The following is a 14,939-nucleotide window of genomic DNA, read 5'->3' on the forward strand; positions in this document are numbered from 1 at the left end:
TTACAAAGTAATTTTTTTACAAGTAATTTACAAATCTGTTTAACCTTCTGGAGCCAGTTGATATATAAAAAAAAGTTTTTCCCTGGAATACCCCATTAACGTTTTTCTATAGGTTGTGCAGCAAACAAGCTCCAACATGTTTTATTTATCCAGCAATGGAATCCTGTGTAGTAAGTGTGCATATAGGCCCTCATTTACTAAGAGTGTTGTGTAGGTTTCTTTGTGGGTTTCAATCCCCTACAATTTATTTTCCACATTATTTACTAAGGTTTCCCTACATTTTCCACTTTCTATACACTTTGCTTTTTTTTACACATGCTCTGATCTTTCTGGTTTTCTTCAGCTCAAATCCACCACATTTTATGTGGAAACCTTAGTAAATTTGTTGGGTTTTTGTGAAAATGTCAGGAACACGCCCCTTTTTGGAGACCATGCCCCCTTTCTCCCAGGGGCCACGTACCTTTTTCTGGGTTTTCTTAGCAAAATGAAGATTTAGTCGGGGTTTTTCAATTCTGGCGCAAATTCTGGCGTAGACAGAATTTCTGGCGCAATGCGACAGAATCTGGCGCACAACCTGACAAAACATGTCGAGTTTGCAATAGTAAATGAGGGCCATAGGCTACAGAGGTGGAATGCATTACTTGGTGTTTTCTTTGATACAACAGTACCTGCTTATTCCAGGTCTTTTTAAAGCTCTCCACAAGTGGATCCTGGCTCTTGGGCAACTTTTCTCATTATATTTTTCACTTTTCACTGTCAACATTCTTGTGAAGGGCACGTTGTCAAGGCAAATTTATGATGAAATTATTATTAGTTTTTCCATTTCTTCCTTATGGCCCAAACACTCACTGGATCATTCAGAAGCTTAAAAATGCCATTGTTATGTTTTGCAACATCATGAGATGTGTCTTGTGTGACACCTTGGCAGTAAGACCTTTATGTAGGCCATCAGTTAGGAATGAGCCAGCTGATATTAATTTGCACTGACAAGGGGCTGGATTGCTTTATAATTATTGATACATTTCATTTCTGCTGTTTTTCTCTTTCCATACCTTTTTGCAGCTCCCTTTCTTCATGCGTTCTTTTTCCTTAAATCAATACACATTATTATACAAAACGTCTGAGCTTGTTTGTTTTGATATCTCTGTTTGTATGGATTACTTGGGTTGTTAACAACATCTGGGGAAAATTTCATATCATTAGCACCTTTGGAAATATATTTAGTGAGAAAAATGGACACAGCCCATTTTGCCCTTAGGACACTGAAAACTTTCTGTTTTGTTTTTTTTAGATTTTTCCTCTTTGCCTTTTTAAGAGACATAACTCTTCTATTTTTCCATCAACAGATCCATATTGCCAATTATACTTTATTACACTTTTTATTTTAACATAAAATGTACAGCACAACCAAAAAACATTAATTGTGGGGAAAATTAAAAACACAAGTTTGAAAGGTCCCAGCTCACTGTGGTCATATTTTGCACAGGTTCTATGGTTGCAACAATCAATGTTTAGTAACATAACAAACTCCTTTAATTATTTTAGTTTGCTTATGGGATCTAAAGACAAATTTTAAAATTTGTCACATAGCTCCAGGTATGACACAATAAAGAGAATATATGATTCACCAAGTAGTAATTAAACTATTAACCCCTTAACGACGCAGGACGTAAATGTACATCCTGGTGCGGTGGTGCTTAACGCACCAGGACGTACAGTTCTATACATGACTGCGAGCATCGGAGCGATGCTTGGGTCATGTGGGGCAGTTCCCGGCTGCTGATAGCAGCCAGGCACCCGCCGGTAATGGCTGACATACGCGATTGCGCGCATGTCCTCCATTAACCCCTCAGATGCCGTGATCAATACAAATAACGGCATCTGCTGCGCTGCGGTCACTAAAATGAATGATCAGATCGCCCGCAGCACTGCCGTGGAGATCCGATCATCCAGAACGGCAGACGGAGGTCCCCTTAACTGACTCCGCTGCCTTCCGCGGGTCTCCTGCTCTGGTCTGAGATCGAGCAGACCAGAGCAAAAGATAGCCGATAACACTGATCAGTGCTATGCCCTATGCATAGCACTGACCAGTAATAGCAATCAAATTATTTCTATAAATATTCCCCTATGGGGACTATTAAAGTGTAAAATTTAAAGTAAAAAAAAAAAAAAAATGGGATTTTCCCCATTTCACCCCCAAAAAGTGGAAGAAAGAATAAATACAATTAATAAACATATTTGGTATCACCGCGTGCCTAAATATCCGAACTATTAAAATATAATGGGTACAAAAGACCACAGTAGTAGATCAGCTCACCAACTCTTCATGCGGAACAGGCACCATTCTGTAAGGTCCGGAAGCACGGATGCAGGGGACTGCTCTCACCCGGTAGTAGCAGGAAAGTGAAGGAAAGGAAAATCCAGCTCCCGATAGGCAAAATCCAGTAAAACTTAACGTTTATTCGTACACATTAAAAATGGTAAGCCACCATAGCGGCAAGTGACATGTCACTCATAAAAACAGGAGTGAAACGCCAACACGTTTCGAGCATAAGCTCTTAGTCATGGCACTGGTACCATGCCACACGGGGGTTTAAATACCTACTGAACAATGTCAGAGCCCGCCGTGAAAAGACCTCCCCGCCTCTTTTTCGCATAATATATTTCACATAACTATAAAAAGACAAAATGATACATGTAGCATAATTGAGACTGAAATGAAAACATAGATGGTATGTATGACACAGCACCATATTTTAAATATTCAAACCAGGATGTATGCAAAAGTAATAGATATACATAATTGCTCAGCAATTAACTATATACTTGAGCAAAGAAAATATACAGGAGACGCACATAAGAAAGAATATATATAGATTTCGCAATATACAGAAACAAAACAACAAAAGCAAAAAAATACATATATATATATAGATTTAAATTTAAAAAATCTGGATTGAACACATCTAGCACAGCAACTGCATGGTGTGAAAAGTGGCCTGGAAAGAATACAACAGACCACATATCCAAAAAAATCCTTTCTGCTATTCTGACTAAAAAAGACAAAGCTAGTTAAAGGATGCAAATGTATGAAGCCAGACGATACAAAATGCAGTATTCTTTTGAGGATGTAGACAAAATAGATGAGAACGATACATATGACACAATACAATGTCGCGTATTGAAAACAGGGGTATAAACATATACTTCCCAATATGTATAGTACACATAAGGTTAAGCATAACACATCATGTAAGATTTGTTATGGAATGTTGGTAAAGAACGCATGGTGTGAACACAGATCCAATCAAAACGACTAGTCGCAAGGCACAAATTTGCCATACTGGAGAAATCAATAAAAATATATAAGGTCATTTCTATAGTTAAGGCCTGAGGGAGCTCTGGTCCCCATTCTAAGGATCCAGAAAGCCTCCCTGGTAAAGAGGGCATGTATCCAGTCTCCTCCCTGTTTGGGAAAAGGGACTTTCTCGATGCCTTGAATGTATATGGTGTTGCTTTTCCCTTCATGTTTTTCCACAAGATGTCTGGTAAGTCCAGACATGGATCGGGAGGAAAAATTTATATGAGTGGAAAGGTGTTCATAAATGCATCTTTTTAATTCGCGTCCTGTGCATCCTATATATTGAAGTTTGCATTCCCTGCATGTCTCACAATATACAAACAGTTTATAAAATTATTAATCGTAACTTTGATCAAATCAAAACTATTATTAAAAGGCATATCCCTGTCCTTTTACAGGATGATGACATGGCTAGGCTTTTGTCAGGAGGGGTGAGATTGACTAAGAAGGCTAAATTGCTGGGTGCTATTCTATCTACCAGCGATTTTCCGGCAGAAAGATCTACAAATACATGGCTTCATACTACTGAAAGCCACACTTATGGCTTCCAGTTGTATGAAGCCATGTATTTGTAGATCTTTCTGCCGGAAAATCGCTGGTAGATAGAATAGCACGCCGCAATTTAGCCTTCTTAGCCACACATCTCACCCCTCCTGACAAAAGCCTAGCCATATCATCATCCTGTAAAAGGACAGGGATATGCCTTTTAATAATAGTTTTGATTTGATCAAAGTTACGACTAAAAGGGGTGGGGATAAAGAGGGACTCGGATCGATCTATCACAGATGGATTATGTAGATATTGTTCTCTAGATTTTGAGTCTGCAATTGATTTAGCCCTTGTAAGTATAGCATTATTGTAACCTCTTTTCTTTAACCTTTTGGTAATATCAGCTCTCGCCTGTTCGTAGTATGCCTCATTCGATGAGGCTCTCTTTGCCCTGATGTATTTCCCTATTGGAAGTTTTTTCGTAGTATGTTTAGGGTGACCGCTGCGGGCATGAAGAATACTATTCCCCGCTGTAAGTTTACGGAACATCCTAGTATCAATCATATGTGTCGTACCATTTCCAACCAGGGTAACATCAAGGAAATTAATTTGCCATTTTTCAAATCATCCTTGTTCTCCTCCAAACCCAGGCATATTAGGAGGAGGTCGTTTATATATGTTCCATACCATATGATGTTATTACAGTATGGATTACAAGCCAGTTCCCCAGACGTTCAAGGAGAGCATCTATTCCCGCTACTATCGGATACTATTGCTACAATTAAAAAGATTACATTTACAAGGGACATGAATAATTATTCTAACAATACGGTTTATACGTGGCAAAGGAAAGACAATAGACCCCAACCCATTTTAAAACATCACAATTATTACTCCAAACCAGCAGCCAGAAAAAAATTCAGTTTCTCATCGTCAGATAACGACACAACCGACTATTGCACGGAGGGATTGGATGAAGATCGTGATTTTAACAGACATAGACAGAGGGACATTATTTCCCGTCAGGCTTCCTCCGAACATGAGCATGGCACTTCAACTTACAATGCGGCTTCAAAAAACATGATGGGTACAACTAGGAAGAAAAGAAGAAAATACAAACCAAAAAGAGCAGAACCAAAAAACACAGAGCGGGATGCAAGCACCGACGGCATGCGAACCAGAAACAGGAAGAATTGACAGCCTTATATGATGGGAATACTCCACCGGAAGATTTATCTGTTCAGTTCACTGTTGTAAATCTATCAGCATGCATAATAACAAAAGAACAAGCTTCGGTTCTAGAAAAAGGTTACGTTTCGCACCACTCAGTACTTTTGATTTATATCAGACCTTTCAGGGAGGTGAATACATTCATACGCACACTTACAGTCAAAAAGTATTTTGCATGTGCAGAATCAGAAAAATCTACTGATATTAACCCTAAACTGGAATTTTTGAATAACATGGGGCTCCCTACCATGCCACTTTATGCCACATTTGAAGATCAGGTATCGTGTCTTAATCTTATCGACCAGCAAAGTCTGTCCACAAACACTAAGGAGGACATATTATCCACTAAGGATATATTCTCTACATCCAACATCAGATTTTATCCAGGGTTTATATCAACTCCAGGTTTGAAGCCATGGATATATATCATCGCAGAATTGAGACTGATCTGAGGCATTTAGAGAAAGAAATACATACTCTATCATGCAGCTTCAACAAAACTGAACATAAAGCACTAAAGGATTTAAAAAAAAAAAAAAACTACATTTATGTAAGACAAGCAGACAAGGGGGGATCAATTGTTATATTGGGCAAAGCTCTCTCTGGAAGAGGGCTACACTCTCAATATTATACAAAAAAAACAACAAGAGTTCTTATGTCCTGGGCATCCAAAAATTGCTGTATTTCATGCCCTTCCAAAAACTCACAAAAATGTGTCGTCGTCCCCCCCCCCCCTTTCACCTCATAGTAGGCAGGAATAGATTCTCTCCTTGAACGTCTGGGGAACTGGCTTGACCGTATGTTGCAGCCCTAATGCCTAGGACGTTGGGTCACACAAGGATACCAAGTCCCTCCTCAATGCTATGTCATCTATGAGTTGGCATGAAGAATGAGTGGATATCATGTGATGTGGTATCCTTGTACAGTTGTATACCACATGATAGGGCAGGAGTGGCCATTAGGTATCATCTTGATAAGTATAGTGTGTGTCTGAAAGAATACATAATAGAGGTGAATGCTTTCCTTCTGCAGTACAATTTTTTCACCTTTTAATGGTCTGTTCTTTTTTCAAATAACCGGTTGTTCCATGGGGGCCAAGTTCTCCCTTCCCTGGCAAATCTTTGTATGGCATATTGGGAGGAGGGTCGTCTGTATGTGGATTGTAATCTTTATCGTAATAACATGGAAGATATATAAACGACCTCCTCCTAATATGCCAGGGTTTGTTCATACAGAAAAATGCCAAAATAATTTCCTTGATATTACCCTGATTGGAAATGGTACGACACATATGACTGATACTAGGATGTTTCGCAAACCTAAAGCGGGAAATAGTATTCTTTATGCCTGCAGCGGTCACTCTAAACATACTGCAAAAAACCTTCCAATAGGGGAATACATGAGGGCAAAGAGAGCCTCATTGAATGAGGCATACTACAAACAGGCGAGTAGGGCCACCATCAGGGTGGTACCACCAGTACCCCAGTAAGGGGCCCGGACCCCCAGGTGGCCCAAACCCTTTTTTTTTTTTGCGAATCAGTGTGACTGCGAGGCGTCACTAAACACTGACTGACTGACCGTACTCTGTACAAGCAGTCAGTCAGTCACACCAGAGAGGAGGCCCGCTGCTATCATCACATTTCTTTTTTATTTTTATTTTTAATTACTGAGGCCCGACCAGCTCATCCCAGCCAGGGTATGGCTGTCAGGGGCTGGAGCTAGAGGGAGCGCCGTCCGGAGGGCAGCACACTGACACTGTTGCTGCAGCTGGTAAGAGATGTGCCTGCGTGCTGCCGTCAGTTACCAGCAGGCCAGTGACGTCGGCCCACGTGTCTCACACCTCCTCTCCCTGCCCAGTGCCCGCAATAGAGGAGCAGATATTAACTTATATGGGGGCTGTGTATGTGTATAGGGGCTGTGTATGTGTATATTGGTGCAGTGTGTGTATATGGGGGCTGTGTATGTGTGTATATGGGGGCTGTGTATGTGTGTATATGGGGGCTGTGTATGTGTATATGGGAGCTGTGTGTGTGTATATGGGGGCTCTGTATGTGTGTATATGGGGGCTGTGTATGTGGGGGCTGTGTATGTGTATATGGGGGCTGTGTATGTGTATATAGGGGCTGTTTATGTGTATATGGGGGCTGTTTATGTGTATATGGGGGCTGTGTGTATGTGTATATGGGGGCTGTGTATATGGGGGCTGTGTATGTGTATATGGGGGCTCTGTATGTGTATATGGGGGCTGTGTATGTGTATATGGGGGCTGTGTATGTGTATATGGGGGCTGTGTATGTGTATATATGGGGGCTGTGTATGTGGGGGCTGTGTATGTGTATATGGGGGCTGTGTATGTGTATATTAGGGCTGTGTATGTGTATATATGGGGCTGTTTATGGGAGCTGTGTATGTGTATATGGGAGCAGTGTATGTGTGTATGGGGGCTGTGTATGGGAGCTGTGTGTGTATGTGTATATGGGGGCAGTGTATGTTTATATGGAGGCTCTGTGTGTATATGGGGGCAGTTAATGTGTATGGGGCTGTGTATGTGTGTATATGGGGGCAGTGAATGTGTATGGGGCAGTGTATATGTGTATATGAGGGCAGTGAATGTGTATGAGGCAGTGTATATGTGTATGGGGCTGTGTATGTGTGTATGTGTGTAGGGGCTGTGTATGTGTTTATTAGGGATGTGTATGTAGGATTGCCACCCAGCCAGTATTTCTAATTTGGTCAAATTAAAATGCATAGCAATCAATTAAAATGGCACAGGGGGATTCAGATTGAACCCCCCCTGAACCCTCTGTGCCATTTTGATTGACCTGAATCAGGGTGGTGTCAATTAAAATGGCACAGGAGGATCAGAAGGGGACTGAAATTATTCCCCCTCTGATCCTGTGCCTTTTTTTTAAATTTTTATTTCCCCCCGACTAATCCCTCTGTGCCATTTCAATCCACCCTGCTTCTGATCCCCCTGTCCCCCTGTATAATTTCAATCCCCCCATCAGATCCACCCTGTGCCATTTCAATCCCCCGTCCGATTTTAGGTCTGTTCTGCCAACACTCTACACAAACACCATGTCTGAATCCTGTTCGGGTCATGCTTGGCTGGGAATGAATTAACTAACTTCTTGAAAAGTTTTATTTCCTTTCACCTGATCAGCTCCCAACCCAGCACGTCAGTTCCTATCCCTGGAGGCGGGGAGGTCTTTTCACGGCAGGCTCTGACATTGTGCAGTAGGTATTACCCCTGTTTGGCATGGTACAAGACCATGACTAAGAGCTTATGCTCGAAACGTGTCGGTGTTTCACTCCTGTTTTTATGATTGACATGTCACTTGCCGCTATGGTGGCTTACCATTTTTAATGTGTATGAATAAACGTTAAATGGGCACTGTCACCAACTGTATTTTTTGATATGTTGTAGTACTTATGTACTACAACATATCTCTAATATACTTTTATTATTTTTTTTTTTTTTTATTAAAATTGTTTAATTTACATTTGAAAACCGGCCACTAGGGGTCTCCCTCCTAGTGGCCGGCTGCAGCCTGGCATGACGTCACGCCTGAAAAAGGACCGATGCGGCCGGGCATCTGTCCTTTTTCATTCAGCCTGCGCTCGCTCCCTGCCTGTCAATCAGACAGGCAGGGAGCGAGCGCATTGGCTCCCCGGCCACAGGCTGGGAGGCCACTCCTCCCGCACATCGCCGCCTCCGCCTCATCGTCGCCGTTGTCCCTGCACGCCCGCTGCCGGACTCTGCAGTAAGTGTAATGGGGGGGTGTTGTGATGGAGGGAACGGGGTACGGCGCGGGGGGGGGGGGGAGACGGGGGGACGGGCTAGCGCCGCATGTAACTAATAGTTTATCTACACAGGGGGCCTCCAGCTGTTTCAATACTACAACTCCCAGCATGCCCTGACAGCCAATAGATGTCAGGGCAAGCTGGGAGTTGTAGTGATGAAACAGCTGGAGGCACCCTGTGTAGAGGAACTAAGGGCAGAAGTCCCCCCCCCCCCCCCCCCAGCAGGCATCAGTGACGTGGTGCCTGCTGGGGAAGTCTGCCTGGTAGTGAGCACACTGCCAGGCAGACAAAAAGCATTTTTAATATAGTAAAAATAAAAATTAAAAGCAGGTAGGGGGTTAGGGACAGAAAAAAAAATAGGATGTTGGGAGCTACCCTTTAAGTTTACTGGATTTTCCATCAGGAGCTGGATTTTCCTTTCCTTCACTTTCCATTAAAATATTATGTTACATATACTGCATGGTGAACGTTAAAAAAAAAAAAAAAATCCAAAATTGCTGCTTTTTGTTATAACCTTTTATTCCCAAAAAATGAGAGACCAGAAAAGGGCCCATTTCTAACCAAGAGCTTTAGAGCACTGTTCCCTATGGCGGAAAATCTGTTAAGATTTGGAGTGGTTCCTGCAGAAGACTGGTCTAGTCTGCAGGACCTGATGGATAGATGGACTGAATTCACCCTTAGTACAATTCAGCGGCTGCCTTGGCATCAGGAACTTACGCCTCCTCTAAAATTTCAAATTTTTTGATGGTTTGTCTACAGCTGCTCCAGGCAGATATTGATAGTGGGGTTTCCAGGGGTGATATTCTAGGTTCATGTAAATCTGTCAATCTGGCGACAGATTATTTGTATAATTCAGTCCCTCTTAAGAGGAAGATGGTTCAAAGACCATGGTGTGGGTTTCGGTCAGACCAGGCCACTATGGTTAAAACCCTGGGCATATGCAATTTGTGCTACCTGCCTTTTGAGCCGCATAGGCTCTTTGGGTTCGAATCACAGGACAGTTTGGACAAAGTATCAACTATCTTAGCCTGTCTTTACAGACCCCTCTCTTAAGACCCACTCATCAAGAGGCTCCTGAAAGGAGTCGAGAGACTTAAGCCTACAATTTTAAAGCCCATTCTGAAATTGGATTTATATGTGATTCTCAAGAGGTTGGCATCTTCCCCGTTTGGAGCTCCACCTCCTCTAAAGGTTCAAAAAATTTTCCTGAAAGTTGACATTTCTTCTGGTGGTGATATCGACCAAGAAAGTTGAGGACCAGCAGGCGTTCTCAGCTTTTGAACCCTATACCAAGTTCCTACAGGATCGGGTCGTATTTAGGTTTATTACGACTTTTTCTCTGAAGGTACTATCTTTTAGATTTAAGTGATTTCTCTTTCAGTTCTAGATCCTGCCTCCTCTGAAGAACGAGATCTTCATACTTTGATTGTTTTGAGATACCTTTGAAGCTATGTGGATAAGTCTTGTGACTTCAGGAAGGGCGACAATCTCCTCATCCTGCTTACCAGTAACCGAAGAGGTCACAAGGCATCCAAGTGAACCATCAATAGGTGGATTAAGGAGGCTCTTACAGAAGCCTTTGTCACACAGCCTCTTGAACCTTCAGATTTTGTTAAAGTCCACTCTATCAGGGCTGTTGCGATTTATTTAGCTAAAAGAAGATTGCTTCCCCTTGAACTCATCTGCAGTCAGCCTCCTGGAGTCCACCTTCATCTCCCACTATAGTTTAGATGTCAGGGTGTCTGAATATTTGGCCTTTGGACAAACTGTAAAGTTCTGTCAGGCAGGAGGGCACTCACATGGGGTCCTCTTTTTGCTAGATCTCCATCTGCGCTACTGGTAGGACACAAGGAAGTAATTCATTCCTAACTAATTTTTTTCTTTCTTAGTCCTAACAGTAGCACACACATTTTCCACCCTAGTTATGACTTAGTTTTTCTTGTTATAACAAAATGAGCTGGGGTGATATTCCTCTTTGAAGAGTGTTCCTAATAGTTTAATTGCTACTTAGACCCCCCCATGTCGTCGATCGCCGGTGAATTCACACCAGCGTTTTGCGACGATTCCGGATCATACGGGTCTATGGTGACCCTGAAAATAAGGGGGGTTGGGGTTGTCCAAGACACCCACGATCCCCCTGAAGGGATAGGAGTGAGGTGGCAGGGGTGCCACCCCTCCTATCCCTGCTATTGGTTGTCTAGAAGCGACAACCAATAGCAGATCGGGGGCGGGGGGGTTAACTTTCGGTTTCCCCGTTCTGCCCACCCACAATAGGCGGGGCAGAACGGGGAGCCGACAGAGGACCGGCACCGAGGTCCACTTACACATCTGGTGGCAGCAGATGGTGATTGGCGAGCGGCTGGCTCCCTGGATCCTATGGAAGCCGGTGAGTTGCCTAGCACCATCTGGAGGGCTACAGTCTGAGACCACTATACAGTGGTCTCTAAACTGTAGCCCTCCAGATGTTGCAAAACTGCAAATCCCAGCATGCCCAAACAGCAAACAGCTGTCTCGGCATGCTGAGAGTTGTAGTTGCATACCTCCAGCTGTTGCATAACTACATCTCCCAGCATGCTCTTCGGCGATCAGTCCATGCTGGGAGTTGTAGTTTTGCAACAGCTGGAGGCACACTAGTTGGAAAATACTGAGTTAGGTAACAGAGCTAACTGAAGGTTTTCCAACCAGTGTGCCTCCAGCTGGTGCAAAAGTACAACTCCCAGCATGCACGGCCTGTCAGTAGTTTTGAAACAGCTGGAGGTTTGCCGCCCCCCCCCCCCTCCCATGTGAATATACAGTGTACAGGGTTCGCAAACTCCCAACGGGAAACTCACTGTAAACCTCCGCCAGTGTGATTGTACCCTAAAAACACTACACTACACTAACACATAATAAAGGGTAAAACACAACATATACACCCCTTTACACTGTAAGGCAGTGTTTCCAAAACGGAGCCTCCAGCTGTTCCAAATAACAACTCCCAGCATTTCCGTACAGCCACTGACTCTCCAGGCTTGCTGGGAGTTTAGCAACAGCTGGAGGCACCATGTTTGGGAATCTCTGGCGTAGAATACCCCTATGTCCACACCTATGCAATTCCTAATTTAGTCCTCAAATACGCATGGCGCTCTCACTTCGGAGCCCTGTCGTACTTCAAGGAAACAGTTAAGGGCCTCATATGGGGTATTTCCTTACTCAGGAGAAATTGCACTACAAATTTTGGGGGGCTTTTTCTCCTTTTACCCCTTATGAAAAGGAAAAGTTGGGGTCTACACCTGCCTGTTAGTGTAAAAAAAAAAAAATTACACTATCATGCTGGTGTTGCCCCATACTTTTTATTTTCACAAGACGTAAAAGAAAAAAAAGACCCCCAAAATTTGTAACACAATTTCTCCGGAGTACGGAAATACCCCATATGTAGGCATAAAATGCAGAGCACTTGATGTCCACACATGGGGTATTTCCATACTCAGAAGAAATGGGGTTACAAATGTTGGGTTAATTTTCTCCTATTACCCCTTGTAAAAATGTAAAATGTGGGGAAAAAACAGCATTTTTGTGAAAAAAAAATGTTTTCATTTACACATCCAAATTTAACAAAAAGTTGTGAAATACCTGTGAGGTTTTAAGGCTCATTGTACCCCTTGTTACGTTCCTTGAGGGGTGTAGATTCCAAAATAGTATGCCATGTGGTTTATTTTTTATTTTTTGCTGTTCTGGGACCATAGGGGCTTACTAAATGCGACATGCCCCCAAAAACCATTTCAGCAAAATTTGCTTTCCAAAAGCCAAATGTGACTCTTTCTCTTCTGAGCATTGTAGTTCGCCCGCAGAGCATTTTCCGTCCTAACATGGGGTATTTCCATACTCAGAAGAGATGGGGTTACAAATTTTGGGGGGCATTTTCTCCCATTACCCTATATAAAAATGGTCAATTTGGGAAAAAAACTGCACTTTAGTGAATTTTTTATTTATTTATTTACACATCCAACTTTAACGAAAAGTCGTCAAACACCTGTGGGGTGTTAAGGCTCACTGGACCCCTTGTTACGTGCCTTGAGGGGTGTAGTTTCCAAAATGGTATGCCATGTGGGGGGTTTTCTGCTGTTCTGGCACCATAGTGGCTTCCTAAATGTGACATGCCCCCCAAAAACCATTTCAGAAAAACTCACTCTCCAAAATCCCATTGTTGCTCCTTCCCTTCTGAGCCCTCTACTGCACCCGCCGAACACTAGACATACACATATGAGGTATTTCCTTACTCGAGAGAAATTGGGTTTTTGGAAATTGGAATTTTCTCCTTTTACCCCTTGTAAAAATTCAAAAACTGGGTCTACAAGAACATGCGAGTGTAAAAAATGAAGATTTAGAATTTTCTCCTTCATTTTGCTGTTATTCCTGTGAAACACCTAAACGGTTAACACACCTTACTGAATGTAATTTTTATTACTTTGGGGAGTTTTTATAATTGGGTCATTTGTGGGGTATTTCTAATAAGAAGACCCCTCAAATCCACTTCAAACCTGAACTGGTCCATGAAAAATTCTGATTTAGAACATTTTGTGAAAAATTGAAAAATTGCTGCTGAACTTTGAAGTCCTCTGATGTCTTCCAAAAGTAATAACATGTAAATTTTATGATGCAAACATAAAGTAGACATATTGTATTTGTGAATCAAAATCTAATTTATTTGAAATAATATTTTTTTTTAATATTTTTTCATAAAATTTTGAAATTTTTCATGATTTATGATTTTTAGAAGATGAGGAGGAAAAAACGAAAGTGCAAAAACAAAGATTGTTTTGAGTCCTTAAGGTGAAAATGGGCTGAGTCCTTAAGGGGTTAAAGAGGGCCTGTGGCCAGTCCATACTATAGGCTTAGTTATCCTCATTCCAACAGTGTGTTTACATTATTGCCATGCCCTCCCTCTCCGCAGATTTAGGGTTTTAGTATTTGGTTGACTCTCTATACTTTTCACTGAATATTCAGATGGATAAAAACTTAATTGCAAAATGGGATGCGAATGCTAGGCTTTGCGGGGTGGGATTGGGAGTCTTCTTATCCCATTTTACAGTAATCTTCCTGTCCATCTGACTATTTACTGAAAAGGTAGTCAACCAAATTTTAAAATACTTATATTGGGAACAGGATGGCATAGAAAGAAAGTAAAAATGCCATTGGAATCAGGCTACCCCAAGCTTTAAAATTATATTTGAAATCATTTTTTTTTAACTGGCCTCAATTCCTCTGTTTCTTCATACACCTTTCCTTTGGTTTTGTTAAAAAAATAAATTAAAAGAGGAAATAAGTATCCAGACAAATAAAAAAGGGCAATAAAAATAGTCTCTGTAGATTTTAAATGACTATATCCCAGGTCTGTAGCTTCCAATCTGATATAGACCCAGAAGATTCCCTTTAAGAGCCCCGCTTCTCTTCCTGTGCAGAGGGCAAAATATTCATCAGCAGTGCAAGGGCTAATAAGATGATTTACTTAAAGGTTGATGTATGGACTGTGAGGCTTATAAAGAATGTGGCACAGGGGCCTTTAAATATGGTGTCATGAATATTTTCTCAATGTATTTAAATCTGAAATGTATTAAATTTCCCCCTAAGATCAATTTCATTATTCTGTATTCCCGTCAATTCATTTAAATTTACTTTGCCCCTCCCAATTCATTTTAAAGGAGTATTCCAGGTATTCAAAATGCTTTACCAGGTTATCCAGGATAAGAAAAACACAGATGCTTTCACCCAGAAACAGCACCACTCCTGTTCTCAAGTTCTGTGTGGAATTACAATATGGCTTCATTCACTTCAATAGAACTGAGCTGCAATAACACACAAACTAAGGACACTTGTGGCGCGGTTTTTAGAGAGGAGCTACGGTATGTTTTTCTTATCTTGGATAACCCTTTTAAATATAATAGAGCATACTCACCTGCCCGAGTCCCCTGCAGCTACTGTTCTGACGGCTCCCTATCCCCACTGCTCTCCACTGCTTCCTCTGATGTGTCACCCCTGCAAGAAATGCTCAGCCGTTCACTGACCGAAATAAATT

General features: G+C 41.9%; 1 protein-coding gene across 7 annotated transcripts in view; it reads left to right on the forward strand.

Moving 5' to 3' along the window:
• Positions 1–14,939, forward strand: part of CADPS2 (calcium dependent secretion activator 2) — a 707,505-nt gene that overhangs the window by 598,135 nt on the left and 94,431 nt on the right. The gene's annotated exons all lie outside the window — the stretch shown is intronic.

This window comes from Hyla sarda, chromosome 4, assembly GCF_029499605.1.
Source record: "Hyla sarda isolate aHylSar1 chromosome 4, aHylSar1.hap1, whole genome shotgun sequence".
Taxonomy (NCBI): domain Eukaryota; kingdom Metazoa; phylum Chordata; class Amphibia; order Anura; family Hylidae; genus Hyla; species Hyla sarda.